The sequence below is a fragment of the Cherax quadricarinatus genome, chromosome 3 (genome assembly GCF_038502225.1).
Source record: "Cherax quadricarinatus isolate ZL_2023a chromosome 3, ASM3850222v1, whole genome shotgun sequence".
In the NCBI taxonomy this organism is placed as follows: domain Eukaryota; kingdom Metazoa; phylum Arthropoda; class Malacostraca; order Decapoda; family Parastacidae; genus Cherax; species Cherax quadricarinatus.
This window is the reverse complement of record NC_091294.1, coordinates 33,673,185-33,691,096: the sequence shown is the minus strand read 5'-3', so window position 1 is coordinate 33,691,096 and position 17,912 is coordinate 33,673,185.

Here is a 17,912-nt window from a genome sequence, read left to right as displayed (position 1 = left end):
CATTCACTGGTCAGTCTTTTTGTATTAGTGTTTATCTGCTTATTTGCATCACTCCCGAGGGGTTGACCCGAGTTTGCAAAATAAGCCAGCTTCCAGTCTGTGGTGAGGGAGCTCAGTCAAGCCTAGTCTACTCCACCCAGTTCTTTTGCCTGCCAAGCCAGCTTCCACCCCTGCTGTGCTCATCGTGTGAAGTTATCAAGCTATTCTGTGTGAAGGGTTAAGATAAGCCAGCTAGCAACTAACCCAGGTGTCTTACCCCAGTACTCAAGCAAGCCATGTGAGTAGTCTTCATCGCTTGTGATTCAAGCTCCAAGCCATCCTGAGTGCTCTTTTTCATCCTTGTGGTGTTGTGGTATTTCGTGGGTGTATTTTAAGCTAGCCAGCTTAGAATATCTTTGCGGCAGTGTGGTTGTCCTCAGTGAGGCTTACGCCGTTCAACCCATAGGTCCAACCACCCACTCACCACGTGTGCCTCACCACGTGGTCTCAGACGCCCTAGCCCTGTTATGCCCACAAACCCAACCACTCTCACTGTTTTGGTACTCACCCAACCTCCACCAGTGTTTTGGCACACTACTAAAGGTTGTAGCACCATATTTTAAGGACCACATAGGGGGTCAAGAGCTAGAGTGTGTTTTGCGCCACTGTTAGAAGCCTTCTGTGTGAGTTCATCGTCGATGTAAGCGCAATTCTACGATCACGTGTGCAGAGGACAGCAGCAAGACGACATAAACAATCCTCCAACCTTCCACCATCAACCTTATTCTTCACCAAGTCGTTACAGCGATAATAATTCTTTCATAAAGACATTTGCGAGTGTTGAGACATTTCTTTTGTGTTCCAGTGATTTTCTTAGTGACATTCAGTGACTCTCGATTAGACTCTGTGTTTATCATATACTGATTGCAATAATTTGATAATCTCCTTAATTCAGTGTTAATTTTCATGCATTATCTTATATCTGTTGTGTTGTGTGTCTTTTTTATACACTTGAAGTAAGTACTTAGTGTTTTTCCTTTGTTGTGTGTTCAACATATGTGCAGTATAGAACTTGTGTTTACACTTCAGAATCACCTTGTGTTCTCAATATTCCAGTGAAGTATTTCAGTAATTTATCAGCTTTGTTCTGCATCACAACTCAGTGTTGTCTCAGTTATATATAATTTTTTCTTCCCAGCATTTGTGTATTCTTGTTTTATTCCCTGTGTGTTGAACATTCTTGTGTTCATATTCTTTCATTTAGCCAGTGTCTAATTTGTCTTATTTCCACAGACAATAGTGCCATTATTTTGTGCAAGCAAGAAATCATTTTTACAAAATTTTTCGCACATCAAGTTTCATTGCAAAGAAATTATAGTATTGTGTTTATGTTGATGTGTTGTGTTCTGCATCACTGTAAGTATTCAAACTTTTTTGTTCTGTGTTTTAGCACCTATTATTTTTCATGTTTCATTGAACAAATTCACTCTTAGTGCAATTTTTAAGTTCTTCTTTTAGAGTAATTTGTTCTTTTGCTTGTTAAGTGTTGCTTGAGTGCAGTTAAGAGTTAAAGTGTTCCCTCAGTTCATTCCTTGATATATTTCTTTTCTTGTGTGTGTAATAATTTTTATTATTGCACATTGGCTTATTTTGCAATAATTCTTATGCAAAGATTGTGTTGCCATTAAAGTTTTTTTCTTGCAGAAATTTTATGCAGTACTTGTTGATTAGCAATTGTTATTTTGCAACATTGCTACAGTTTATTTCAGTGCAGTTTCTTATGCTCTGTTCTGTGCATAATATTTTATTCTTTCTGTGCCATTTTATTTTATTTCAGCAAATTGTGTCCCAGTTTGTTTTATTTTGCACAAGCTTTATTAAGTCCATTTTATCATTTTATTGTGTGTTTCCCTATTGCATTGAAAGTAAAGACAACTCACTGTGCCATTCATTCAATTTAAAGTAAAAGTTGAGCAAATCAGATTTGAGTAAAGTACAAGTTCTCTTGATTTTCAAAGTGTTGTTTGTTCAGATAAGCATTTTCTCTGTGACTGTGAGTTCTTTGCTTACTGTGTGACCTGTCATTTTTTAGTTACTTATGCAGAATAGTTAAGCATTTTCTTCCCATTTAAGCTTATTGTGTCATTCTCTCCATTTTTTCTTGCCTTTATGTCCTTCAGTAAGTTCACTGAGAAGATGTCCCAGTCACTTTTGAATGTTCACTTAGTGTATCATGCCAGTCAAAGTCAATATGAATCAGTCCAAAGTACCAATATTCCCTTACTGACTGAAAGACAATACCTAGCCCTTGAGCAATGTGTTTGTTCTCACAGCTTGTATCTGAGATTTGTTAAAGTGCTGCGAAATGTGAAGTTCAGATTAAGTTCCTATAGATTCGTTCATTACTTATTAACGTAGCCGAGCGGTCAGCACTAGTAACTCTGTCACTCCCATCTGTGTTCCACCTACACCTTCAGACTTGCAGGATAGTGTTCCGTTGCCTCAAGTGTCCGGGGACACTCAGACTGCCTTGAGTGCACAGCCTATCCCTGCAATGACTGCTAGTTCGAGTAGTAGTTTCTCCACAGGGGATGCCTTGTCAGAAAACGATTACTTGCAACTAGTAATGCCATCTCTTGTTGATGTCACATGCCGTATGCAGAAAGACATCTCTGTTACAGCTAGTGCTCTCACTAGAGTGTCTGTTGTTGTTCCTAATGTTCCAGATGGTGATCCCATCCTAGTTGACAGTAATCAGTGCATTGTAAGAAGTTATTTCTCGAGTAACTTTCACATGTTAACGTTTGTAAGTGTAGTTTCTTTATAGTTAATACCTCGTGTCACTGTGTGCGACTCAGATTGAATATCAGCAGTGTTGACCGTGTTCATTTATTTTCTCCCGTGCTTACAGTTTGAGATAGTAGATGCGTTCTCCCTTGCTCATATTGCGTGTTATAGCGTTAATTTTTTCAACCAGGGGGAGTCATCCACTCCACCGAGTTTGTTCATTCCTCCAGTAAGAAAGAACCGATCCCTTGTGGTCTGGTGTGATTCGATTCCTGCTCCAGGAAGATCTTATTCTTACTGTGAAGCCACCAGCACCCATTAGTGACTTTGTTATGAGCCAAGAATTACTGTATCGAACAGCCGAGTTGGGTACTCCAAGTAGAAGAGTTTACCAGTTAGTAATTCCACAGTCACTAGTGAACGTAGCTCTACAGTTAGTTCATGATGCACCAGGTGTTGCACACCCTGGTATGGATCGTTCTGTGAAACAAGCCAGAATGAAATACTTTTGGCCACGTATGGCAACTAACATTTCCGAGTATGTTAAGAAATGTAGTGTCTGTATGCAACATAAAGGAAATGTCAATGGTCCTAATACAATCCAAGTGTACCCAACCACTAGCGAACCGTGGGAAAGAGTTGCCCTTGGCTTGTTAACCAATTTTAAATGTTCCCTCCAAGGCAACAAACATCTGTGTGTTATGGTAGACCATTTCACAAGATATTGTGAGTTAGTTCCTATTGCAGATAAGACTGCAGAGACATTAGCTAAAGTGTTTAAAGAACGCATTATCTGCAGGCATACCACCCCTAAGTCCTTAGTAACAGATAATGGAGGTGAATTCTGTAATGAGATTCTTGAAAATTTGTGTACTTTATACAAGATCTCTAAATCCACCATTGTTCCTCATCATCCTGCCAGCAATGGGTTAGCCGAAGGAACCAATAAGAAAGTACTTGATGTCCTGAGAGCCACTATCAACCCCAATAGTGAAACTTGGGATGAAGTCATACCAGATGACCAATGTGCCATAAATTCTGCTTACAATGCTTCCATAGGTGATACTCCACATTATGCATTGTATGATGTAGACAAGCGTTTACCCTATGAGTTGTTATATTCCACTCCGAAACCTAATTACAACCCTGATGATTTCGTAGCAACTCGTACCAGCATGGCTCAAAGTGTTTTTAGAAGAATCCGTGAAACACTTCACAAATCAACAGCAGAATTTACTAGAGTAACTAATAGCTGTGCTAAGCCATCAAAAGTAAAAGTAGGTTCAAGAGTAATGCTGACAAATTTCAACAAAACATCCAAAATGCCTAAGCTCGATCAAAAGTTTGTCGGACCTTATCGAGTTGTAGAACATATCTCTGGTAATAAGTATAAGGTTAGAGAAATTAGTACTGGCAAATACAAAGAATCGCATTTAGATCTTATGAAATTAGTATGCGATGTTGATGATATTGCTACCCAGACTAATGTGACATGCTGAAAATCCTCCTGACTCTGTACCCTCTACCTCAGATACTCAGTTAGGTAATCAACCTGAATGTCATTACTCCTTGTGTACTCGACAAGTAATGAGAAACCCACAAGTATCTTTTGTAGATACTCGTTCAAGTCTCCCTCAGTCAAGGCATGTGTTAGCCATTGCAGAGGAATTCGATCCTCCCAGAGATGATAACCATTCTGCATATGTAAACCTCACCCTCGCAGAATTGGGTTTAAATGTACATAGTCTGTATAAATAGATGTCCGAGATGAAGTGAATTGTCAACTGTTTGTTATTAACTGATTAGTTTTTTCAAAATTCTTTTTTTCGTATTCATGTTCTCTCCATATTCCGAGAATTGACAGTAATAGTCTGAGTGCACCAGATGCCTTTGCTGTTAATTTCACCTTGTATATATATATATATATATATATATATATATATATATATATATATATATTTATTTATTCTTCCTCAGAATCCGTAGAGTGCATGAATACAGATCGATCGATCAATTCCATCCATATTGTATAATGATTTGTTCTTATAGTTTGTAATGCATTACGTTAAAAAATCATTATGTTAAAAGTGATTACGTTAACACCCATTACGTAAAATTAATTTTGTTAACAACCATTATGATACCATCCATTAGTTCTAAGTTATATATGAATTTGTTATTGTATAGAATCAGCCCAGAACCACCTGCTTGTTCAGCCTATAGATAGTAGTGTATGTCGAGACGACATATGTAACATGACCGAGCTGTCAGCATAGTTGCTGATCCCTGTGTTGTATAGCATATTAGTATCATCCATGTGCTTTAGATAGGAGATCCCTTTTAGGCCTGTGACTTTGTGTGACGTCACGGGGTGCGCATGTGTATGCAGAGGCTGGCCTCCATTTCCCATCATCACAGTCTGACAATATATATCGTTACCATCCAGCAAGTGTGTCTACCTTCAACCCTCGATTTCTCCATTTAAGAACCCCTACGACACACACACACACACACACACACACACAGAGTGGGCGCCTGTGACAAGCGGGGTTCCACAGGGGTCAGTCCGAGGATCTGTGCTGTTCTTGGTATACGTGAACGACATAACGGAAGGGATAGACTCAGAAGTGTCCTTGTTTGCAGATGATGTGAAGTTAATGAGAAGAATCGAATCGGATGAGGATCAGGCAGTACTACAAAGAGACCTGGACAGGCTACAAGCCTGGTCCAGCAACTGGCTCCTTGAATTTAACCCTGCCAAATGCAAAGTCATGAAGATTGGGGAAGGGCAAAGAAGACCGCAGACACAATATAGTTTAGATGGCCAAAGACTGCAAACCTCACTCAAGGAAAAAGATCTGGGGGTGAGTATAACACCGAGCATATCTCCTGAGGCGCACATCAATCAGATAACTGCTGCAGCATACGGGCGCCTGGCAAACCTACGGAGAGCGTTCCGATACCTCAGTAAGGATTCGTTTAAGACTCTGTACACCATCTACGTCAGGCCCATACTGGAGTATGCAGCACCAGTTTGGAATCCACACCTAGTCAAGCACGTCAAGAAATTAGAGAAAGTGCAAAGGTTTGCAACAAGACTAGTCCCAGAGCTACGGGGATTGTCCTATGAAGAAAGGTTGAGGGAAATCGGCCTGACGACACTGGAGGCCAGGAGGGTCAGGGGAGACATGATAACAACATATAAAATACTGCGTGGAATAGACGAGGTGGACAAAGACGGGATGTTCCAGAGATGGGACACAGACACAAGATGTCACAATTGGAAGTTGAAGACTCAGATGAATCAAAGGGATGTTAGGAAGTATTTCTTCAGTCATAGAGTAGTCAGGCCATGGAATAGCCTAGGAAGTGATGTGGTGGAGGCAGGAACCATACATAGTTTTAAGGCGAGGTATGATAGAGCTCATGGGGCAGGGAGAGAGAGGACCTAGTAGCAATCAGCGAAGAGGCAGGGCCAGGAGCTGTGACTCGACCCCTGCAACCACAAATAGGTGAGTACAAATAGGTGAGTACACACATACACATACACACACACACACACACACACACACACACACACACACACACACACACACACACACACACACATACACATACACATACACTCACACACACACACACACACACACACACACACACACACACACACACACACACACACACACACACACACACACACACACACACACACACACACACACACACACACACATAAACACACAAGCAGGAGTTCCGGAGTGTGTACCTTGATCGAGACAGAACACAGGACGAAAGGAAGACGATGAAAGAGAGAGTTCAAAAACAAAAGGAGAAATGGGAGGAAATGAAAAAGGAGAGCAGAATAACCCAGGATCAAATGGAAGGACAAATAACCCAGCAAATGGAAGGACAAGCACACCCCCCAGAAACACCTGCAGAAGGACTCCAGCCACGACACCCCCAAGGAAACTGAACAATCCAAACCAACCATCACACACCGATCTCTCTGTTTCCACCCCCCGCACCACAGTTACAGTATTAGAACAGAAGTTGAAGGTTTGGTACACAAATGCAGATGGATTAACGAATAAACATGAGGAATGGCAAGAAAGAATAATGAGAAGTCCCCAGACATCATAGCAGTTACAGAAACAAAACTCACGGAGACAATAACAGATGCAATCTTCTCACCAGGATACCAGATCATGAGGAAAGATAGAAGGGGCAGGGGGGGAGGTGGGGTTGCTCTGCTCGTAAAAAAACAGATGGAAATTCGGGAAAATGGAAGGCGTAGATGAGACGGGAGAAAGAGACTACATAGCAGGTACACTTCAGTCTGGGGAACACAAAGTGGTCATTGCAGTGATGTATAATCTGCCACAGAACTGCAGGAGGCCAAGAGAGGAATATGAAGAGAGCAACAGAACAATGGTGGACACACTTGCTGAGGTGGCAAGAAGAGCTCATTCCAGCAGAGCAAAGTTGCTGGTTATGGGGATTTCAACCACAGGGAGATCGACTGGGAAAACCTGGAGCCACATGGGGGTCCCAAAACATGGAGAGCCAGGATGTTGGACGTGGTGCTGGAAAACCTCATGCACCAACATGTTAAGGACACTACCAGAGTGAGGATGAACCAGCAAGATTGGACCTTGTGTTCACCCTGGGCAGCTCAGACATTGAGGACATCAAGTATGAGAGTCCCCTAGGAGCTAGAGACTACGTGGTTCTGTGCTTTGAATACATAGTAGAGCTGCAAGTGGAGAGAATAACAGGAGTTGAATGGGAAAAGCCTGACTATAAAAGATGGGACTACATAGGGTTGAAGAACTTCCTGCAGGAGGTCCAGTGGGACAGAGAACTGGCAGGAAAGCCAGTAAATAAAATGATGGAATATGTAACAACAAAATGCAAGGAGGCAGTGGAAAAGTTTATTCCCAAGGGCAACAGTAACAATGGGAAGACCAGAACGAGCCCCTGGTTTACCCGACGGTGTAAGGAGGCAAAAACAAAGTGCAATAGAGAATGGAAAAAGTACAGAAGACAGAGAACACACGAAAATAGGGAGATCAGTCACAGAGCCAGGAATGAGTATGCACAGGTAAGGAGGGAGGCCCAGTGACAGTATGAAAATGACATAGCATCAAGAATCAAGACTGACCCGAAACTGTTGTATAGCCACATCAGGAGGAAGACAACAGTCAAAGACCAGGTGATCAGATTAAGGACAGAAGGTGGAGAACTCACAAGAAATGATCAGGAGGTATGTGAGGAGCTGAACAGGAGATTTAAGGAAGTTTTTACAGTAGAGATAGGAAGGGCTGTGGGAAGACAGCACAGAAGGGAACATCAAGAGGGAATATGCCAACAAGTGTTGGATGACATATGAACAACTGAGGAGGAGGTGAAGAAGCTCTTAAGTGACCTTGACACCTCAAAGGCGATGGGACCGGACAACATCTCCCCATGGGTCCTTAGAGAAGGAGCAGAGATGCTGTGTGTGTCTCTAACCACAATCTTCAACACATCCCTTGAAACTGGGCAACTACCTGAGAAATGGAAGACAGCTAATGTAGTCCCCATATTTAAGAAAGGAAACAGAAACGAGGCACTAAACTACAGACCTGTGTCTCTGACATGTATTGTGTGCAAAGTCATGGAGAAGATTATCAGGAGGAGAGTGGTCGAACATCTGGAAAGGAACAAGATTATAAATGAAAACCAGCATGGGTTCATGGAAGGCAAATCTTGTATCACAAACCTCCTGGAGTTTTATGACAAGGTAACAGAAGTAAGACACGAGAGAGAGGGTTGGGTAGATTGCGTTTTCCTAGACTGCAGGAAGGCCTTTGACACAGTTCCCCACAAGAGATTAGTGCAGAAGCTGGAGGATCAGGCGCATGTATATGGGAGGGCACTGCAATGGATAAGGGAATACCTGACAGGGAGGCAGCAACGAGTCATGGTACGTGAAGAGGTATCACAGTGAGCGCCTGTTACGAGCGGGGTCCCACAGGGGTCAGTTCTAGGACCAGTGCTATTTTTGATATATGTGAACGACATGATGGAAGAAATAGATTCTGAAGTGTCCCTGTTCGCAGATGACGTGAAGTTGATGAGAAGAATTAAATCGGACGAGGATGAGGCAGGACTGCAAAGAGACCTGGACAGGCTGGATATGTGGTCCAGTAACTGGCTTCTCGAATTCAATCCAGCCAAATGCAAAGTCATGAAGATTGGGGAGGGGCAAAGAAGACCGCAGACAGAGTATAGGCTAGGTGGAAAAAGACTACAGACCTCACTCAAGGAGAAAGACCTTGGGGTGACCATAACACCGAGCACATCACCGGAGGCACACATCAACCAAATAACTGCTGCAGCATACGGGCGCCTGGCAAACCTGAGAATAGCGTTCCGATACCTTAATAAGGAATTGTTCAAGACACTGTACACTGTGTATGTTTGGCCCATAGGAGTATGCAGCACCAGTCTGGAACCCACACCTGGTCAAGCACGTCAAGAAGTTAGAGAAAGTACAAAGGTTTGCAACAAGGCTAGTCCCAGAGCTCAAGGGAATGTCGTACGAGGAAAGGTTAAGGGAAATCGGACTGACGACACTGGAGGACAGAAGGATCAGGGGAGTCATGATAACGACATACAAGATACTGCGGGGAATAGACAAGGTGGACAGAGATAGGATGTTCCAGAGAGGGGACACAGGGACAAGGGGTCACAACTGGAAGCTTAAGACTCAGACGAGTCACAGGGACGTTAGGAAGTATTTCTTCAGTCATAGAGTTGTCAGCAAGTGGAATAGCCTAGCAAGTGAAGTAGTGGAGGCAGGAACCATACATAGTTTTAAGAATAGGTATGACAAAGCTCAGGAAGCAGAGAGAGAGAGGACCCAGTAGCGATCAGTGAAGAGGCGGGGCCAGGAGCTGAGTCTCGACCCCTGCAACCACAATTAGGTGAGTACAATTAGGTGAGTACACACACACACACACACACACACACACACACACACACACACACACACACACACACACACACACACACACACACACACACACAGAAATGACCGTGAAGTATGTGAGGAACTCAACAAGAGATTCAAAGAAGTGTTCACAGAGGAGACAGAAGGGGCTCCAGAAAGACGGAGAGGTGGGGCACACCACCATGTGCTGGACACAGTGCACACAACCGAGGAAGAAGTGAAGATGCTTCTGAGTGAGCTAGATACCTCAAAGGCAATGGGACCAGATAACATCTCCCCATGGGTATTGAGAGAGGGAGCAGAGGCGCTATGTGTACCCCTAACAACAATATTCAATACATCTATCGAAACAGGGAGATTGCCTGAGGCATGGAAGACAGCAAATGTAGTCCCAATCTTTAAAAGAGGAGACAGACATGAAGCATTAAACTACAGACCAGTGTCACTGACATGTATAGTATGCAAAATCATGGAGAAGATTATCAGGAGAAGAGTGGTGGAACACCTAGAAAGGAATGATCTCATCAACAGCAGCCAACATGGTTTCAGGGACGGGAAATCCTGTGTCACAAACCTACTGGAGTTCTATGACATTGTGACAGCAGTAAGACAAGAGAGAGAGGGGTGGGTGGATTGCATATTCATGGACTGCAAGAAGGCGTTTGACACAGTTCCACACAAGAGATTGGTGCAAAAACTGGAGGACCAAGCAGGGATAACAGGGAAGGCACTACAATAGATCAGGGAATACTTGTCAGGAAGACAGCAGCGAGTCATGGTACGTGGCGAGGTGTCAGAGTGGGCACCTGTGACCAGTGGGGTCCCACAGGGGCCAGTCCTAGGACCAGTGCTGTTTCTGGTATTTGTGAACGACATGACGGAAGGAATAGACTCTGAGGTGTCCCTGTTTGCAGATGATGTGAAGTTGATGAGAAGAATTCACTCGATCGAAGACCAGGCAGAACTACAAAGGGATCTGGACAGGCTGCAGACCTGGTCTAGCAATTGGCTCCTGGAGTTCAATCCCACCAAGTGCAAAGTCATGAAGATTGGGGAAGGGCAAAGAAGACCGCAGACGGAGTACAGTCTAGGGGGCCAGAGACTACAAACCTCACTCAAGGAAAAAGATCTTGGGGTGAGTATAACACCAGGCACATCTCCTGAGGTGCACATCAATCAAATAACTGCTGCAGCATATGGGCGCCTAGCAAACCTCAGAACAGCATTCCGACATCTTAATAAGGAATCGTTCAGGACCCTGTACACCGTGTACGTTAGGCCCATATTGGAGTATGCGGCACCAGTTTGGAACCCACACCTAGCCAAGCACGTAAAGAAACTAGAGAAAGTGCAAAGGTTTGCAACAAGACTAGTCCCAGAGCTAAGAGGTATGTCCTACGAGGAGAGGTTAAGGGAAATCAACCTGACGACACTGGAGGACAGGAGAGATAGGGGGGACATGATAACGACATACAAAATACTGAGAGGAATTGACAAGGTGGACAAAGACAGGATGTTCCAGAGATTGGACACAGTAACAAGGGGACACAGTTGGAAGTTGAAGACACAGATGAATCACAGGGAAGTTAGGAAGTATTTCTTCAGCCACAGAGTAGTCAGTAAGTGGAATAGTTTGGGAAGCGATGTAGTGGAGGCAGGATCCATACATAGCTTTAAGCAAAGGTATGATAAAGCTCACGGTTCAGGGAGAGTGACCTAGTAGCGATCAGTGAAGAGGCGGGGCCAGGAGCTCGGACTCGACCCCCGCAACCTCAACTAGGTGAGTACAACTAAGTGAGTACACACATACACATACACATACACATACACACAAACACACACACACACATACACACACACACACACACACACACACACACACACACACACACACACACACACACACACACACACACTTAAACACACACACACATAAACACACACACACATAAACACACACACACACACACACACACACACACACACACACACACACATGCACACACACCGAGCATATCTCCTGAGGTGCACATCAACCAGATAACTGCTGCAGCGTTTGGGTGCCTGGCAAACCTGAGAATAGCATTCCGATACCTCAGTAAGGAATCGTTCAAGTGTCATGTGGGGTTCGAAACGTGGATGGGGGTGAGAACACTCACGTAGGCTGGTTAGTACGTATAATTATAACGGAAAGTATGGGAAGCACCATCAGCCGCCCTGCCTCTCTGCTCTCTATCTTAAGACTGACCCACCAGTGCCTAAGGGGTGAGCGGCATTCAAAAACATCCTATGGTTAGCAGCAACGTGAATAACAGCCAGTGATTCATACACGGTTGGTAGTGAGTCATCTACTGGTAACTGGCTACTGGTAACTGGTACTACTGGGAGCTCGGCGATGCTAACGTATGTCGTCCCAACATACAGCTAATACAAACTAGAGACGGCAGGTGTACGGCTTGGGCTGATTCTATACAATGTCAAAGTACACAACAATTGAACATTATAACATACATAAGGAGAATATTGGAACGGAAGCTTATGTAATTGACTATAATGAAACTTACTGTAATGAAACTGTAATGAAACTGTAATGCATTACGAGGTAGGATATAGCACAACTCATTGAATGAGACTCAACATTGGGATTACACAATAGAAGTGATTAAAAAAAATTTGATCGATCGATCTGTATTCATGTGATCTACGGATTCTGAGGAAGAAATATATACAAAGAACGAAGTGTTTAACAGAAAGGCAGACTTAGTGCACTCAAATCTAGACTGTTAAATTTCAGAATTTGAAGAGAACGTGAACACACAAAAAAGAAATTTCTTGAATATTGATAAGCTGATACTGTAATTATTCATCTATACAGGTTATTTACATTTACTCCCAACTCTGCTAGGGTGAGATTGACATATGCAGAATGGGTGTCATCTCTAGGAGGATCAAACTCTGTTGCACTGGCTAACTCATGCTGTATTTGAGGCAAATCTGAATTGGTAAGTACAAATGATACTTGAGGATTTCTCAATACCTGTCGTGTATGTAGGGAATAACGACATTCAGGTTGATCGTCTGACTGAGTCTCAGAGGTAGAGAGTACAGGATCAGGAGGATTGTCAGAGTCTGTCACATTAGTTGGAACATCGTTATCATCACATACTAACTTCATATGATCTAAATGCGATTCTTTATACTGACCAGTACTAATTTCTCTAACCTTATACTTATTGCCAGTGATATATTCAACTACTCGATAAGGACCAACAAACTTTTGATCAAGCTTAGGCATTGCAGATGATTTGTTAAAGTTAGTCAGCATAACTCTTGAACCTACTTTGATTTTGAATGGCTTTGCTCGAGTATTAGCGACTCTTGTAAATTCTGCTGTTGATTTATGAAGTGACAAGTCCAGGGCCGAAAAGACTTTGTTATATCCAATGTTATGTAAAAGATCACCAAGTACAGGAAGTGGGAAGCGATCTGGAATAGTTTTCGCATTTAACTTCCTAAAGTCAATCACTGGGCGCCAAGTACCATCCTTTTTAGGTATTAGGATCAAGGGTGCATTCCAAGGTGAATGTTAGGTGCAATAACTCCATCATCGAGCATTTGATTGATCAATTCTTTTGCGACAGCAACTTGTGAATGAGGCATTCTGTACACAGGTATATAGATAGGTCTAGTACCAGGTTCAAGTGGAATACGATGGGACAATAAGTTGGTTATACCCATCTTTTCACCTGGTAAGGCAATGGCTTTACGACGTTTGTTCAACAGAGTCAACAAACGCTTGACCTCGTCTGGGAAGTCAGTGGGATCTAAGTCTTTCTCCTCAAATGGTGGAATTGATTGATCCAGTGAAGTGGATGAGGTCTCCCCGGTAGAAATAGCACCGACCCACTGGTCAGGTGACAACTCATCCTCTACCTGAACAGGGTAAGGATAGTGAACAAGGTCAACAAGATTGGTATTTGCTCTGAGATGAACACTGTGACCAGAAGTGTTAGCTAGGAAGAAATGGATCTTACTATCTCTTACAACATGTAAGGATGGTTCAACAAATAGACCTTTTACTTTGCAGGAATCACTGTCAACCAGGATATTATCACCATCTGGAACACTAGGAACAACAACAAACACACTAGTGAGGGCACTAGCCACGACAGAAACGTCTTTCTGCAGACGACATGTGACATCAACAAGAGATGGCATTACTAGTTGCAAGTAATCGTTTTCCGACAAGGCGTCCCCTGTGGAGAAACTACTACTTGAACTAGCAGACATTGCAGGGATAGGCTCAGCACTCAAGGTTGTCAGAGCGTCCTCGGACACTTGAGGTAACTGGACACTATCTTGCAAGCCTGAGGGTAAATTTGTCATGTGGGGTTCGAAACGTGGATGGGGGTAAGAACACTCACATAGGCTGGTTAGTACGTATAATTATAACGGAAAGTATGGGAAGCACCATCAGCTGCCCTGCCTCTCTGCTCTCTATCTTAAGACTGACCCACCAGTGCCTAGGGGGTGACTGGCGTTCAAAAACATGTTATGGTCAGCAGCAACGTGAATAACAGTCAGTGATTCACACACGGTTGGTAGTGAGTCATCTACTGGTAACTGTTTACTGGTAACTGGTACTACTGAGACAAGATTCTGTACATCGTGTACGTCAGGCCCATATTGGAGTATGCAGCATCAGTTTGGAAGCCACACCTGGTCAAGCACTTCAAGAAATTAGAGAAAGTGCAAAGATTTGCAACAAGGCTAGTTCCAGAGTGTGAAGGCTTACTCAGCCCTGTAATAACTTCAGACAGTATTACCAAGGCTGGCTCCTCCTCAGGAAAATTAATGAATAGAAAAAGAAATAATAACAGACAAACATAAACACTTTATTATATAGAAAATATAAAATATAAAACACTTAAATATGAAATATTAATCCTACATTAAAGAAAATGAAAAATGAACAATATAAATGATAACTGAATTTAACGCTAATATAAAACTTGGGTGTCTGGTGTTGGTGACACTGCTTGTTGAAATCGTAGCCGTTGCTGATGATGGGGGGGGGGTCGCAGGTGTTGGTTACAACCCACTGGCTAGTTCTTCACAGTATAGCCGTGAGTATTCTATCCCGATGACAGGAAAGCAGGTTCTTTACCGCTGTAATGATGAGGGGTTATGTCCTGCAATTTCATACAGGTGCACAGGTAATTAAATCCAAAAAGGGGAAGTCTCAGGACGTTAGTCCATCTCCATCAGTTCTACTCGTTGATTGACAGGTGACCCTCTCTGTCATCCAAGCTGGAAAGATAGACAGGTTACCCACTGCTTAAGAAATCAGTCTCCATGATAAGTACAATACCTAAAAGATGTGGTGATTATTACAACAGTCAACTTAGAGCAAAACTGAAAGGACTAAGTTTATTATTGGTCAAAAGTGAAGCTTTCAACCAATAAATCCACTAGAATACAAGGCAGGAATGTACTTACAGTAATGCTGGGAGCTGTGAGTCTAGTGATTACTGTTTGGACCGGAGCCCCACACGTCACCTTTCGGGGGGGGGGAAGAAGGAGGGGAAGGGATAGCGGAGCTAAACTGACCCTACCTTAACAAGCAGCCGGCAGTCAAACTATCACTTTCGGGGTGGGGGAAAAAGGCAGGAATAGCGGGAGCTTGACTTACCCTACCTTAACAAGTAGCCGGCAATGAAACTATTGTTACTATATACTCCCTCGCTACTCCTATCTATTGAACTTTTCCCTCACACAGAGCTAAGGGGAATATCCTTCGAAGATAGGTTAAGGGAAATCGGCCTGACGACACAGGAGGACTGGGGGGTTAGGGAAAACATGATAACGACATATAAAATACCGCGAGAATTTCTCAAGGTGGACAAAGACATGATGTTACAGAGAAAGGACACAGAAACATGGGGTCACAATTGGAAGTTGAAGATTCCGATGAATCAAAAGGATGTTAGGAAGTACTTCTTAATTCACAGCGTTTTCAGGAAGTGGAATAGCCTAGAAAGTGACGTAGAACAGGCAGAAACCATACATAATTTTAAGACGAGGTTTGAAAAAGCTCATGGAGCAGGGAGAGAGAGAGAGAGAGAGAGAGAGATTGCAGGTCGATAGCTGTGAGTTGACCTGCAATCACATATATTACTAATAATAATAATAATAATAACTTTATTAACTACAAGTACATGTACAAGGTATGCAGGCCTAGCTGACATCAATGACATACTACTATATAGAAAGCCTCTTGTTATGCTGAGCATTTCGGCAAATTAGGTCAGTTTTTTCCCAGGATGCGACCCACACCAGTCGACTAACACCCTGGTACCCATTTTACTGATGGGTGACCATAGACAACCGATGTAAAGAAATACGCCCAATGTTTCTACCCGCGCTGGGAATCGAACGTAGACCCTTGCAGTGTGAAGCGAGAGGTTTAGCGATCAGGCCACAGGGGCACTCATATATAGGTGAGTGAGTACACACACACACGCACACACACCAGTTTGTGATCCATCCGTATGAGTCATTTCAACTACCTTGCTACTACGGGCCCGCCCAACAGCAGTTCTGCCCATCCCCATCCACCTTCCCCTTCTCTTAGTTCCCCACCTCTCTTACCCCAAATCCGAAATCCTCCTCCCTTTCTCTCTCTTTCCTCCGTTTTCCATGTATAGCTTATTCTGTCTACACTCTGGGACAATGGAGATATTTAAAAAAAAAAAAAATTCCAAGGCTGGAATAGGCTCTCATGGGAGACGGCAGTTCCAGCTCTGCTGGAACTAAGTCGCTGAAGCTGCCATAGCTGATGACCCCTTTACTGGAATACTTGACGACTTTTTCAGTGCCCTACTGAAGTCTCCCAGCTCAGGCTGACACTGCTGAAGTCTCCCAGCTCAGGCTGATACTACTGAAGTCTCCCAGCTCAGACTGACACTACTAAAGTCTCCCAGCTCAGGCTGATACTACTGAAGTCTCCCAGCTCAGGCTGACACTACTGAAGTCTCCCAGCTCAGGCTGACACTACTGAAGTCTCCCAGCTCAGGCTGACAGTACTGAAGTCTCCCAGCTCAGGCTGACACTACTGAAGTCTCTCTGCTCAGGCTGATACTACTGAAGTCTCCCAGCTCAGGCTGACACTACTGAAGTCTCCCAGCTCAGACTGACACTACTAAAGTCTCCCAGCTCAGGCTGGCACTGCTGAAGTCTCCCAGTTCAGGCTGACACTGCTGAAGTCTCCCTGCTCAGGCTGATACTACTGAAGTCTCCCAGATCAGGCTGACACTACTGAAGTCTCCCAGCTCAGGCTGATACTACTGAAGTCTCCCAGCTCAGACTGACACTACTAAAGTCTCCCAGCTCAGGCTGACACTACTGAAGTCTCCCAGCTCAGGCTGACAGTACTGAAGTCTCCCAGCTCAGGCTGACACTAGTGAAGTCTCCCAGCTCAGGCTGACACTACTGAAGTCTCCCAGCTCAGGCTGACACTACTGAAGTCTCCCAGCTCAGGCTGACACTGCTGAAGTCTCCCAGCTCAGGCTGACACTACTGAAGTCTCCCAGCTCAGGCTGACACTACTGAAGTCTCCCAGCTCAGGCTGACACTACTGAAGTCTCCCAGCTCATGCTGACACTACTGAAGTCTCCCAGCTCATGCTGACACTACTGAAGTCTCCCAGCTCAGGCTGACACTGCTGAAGTCTCCCAGCTCAGGCTGACACTACTGAAGTCTCCCAGCTCAGGCTGACAGTACTGAAGTCTCCCAGCTCAGGCTGACACTAGTGAAGTCTCCCAGCTCAGGCTGGCACTACTGAAGTCTCCCAGCTCAGGCTGACACTAGTGAAGTCTCCCAGCTCAGGCTGACACTAGTGAAGTCTCCCAGCTCAGACTGACAGTAGTGAAGTCTCCCAGCTCAGGCTGATACTACTGAAGTCTCCCAGCTCAGGCTGACACTACTGAAGTCTCCCAGCTCAGGCTGACACTACTGAAGTCTCCCAGCTCAGGCTGACACTACTGAAGTCTCCCAGCTCAGGCTGACAGTACTGAAGTCTCCCAGCTCAGGCTGAAACTAGTGAAGTCTCCCAGCTCAGGCTGGCACTACTGAAGTCTCCCAGCTCAGACTG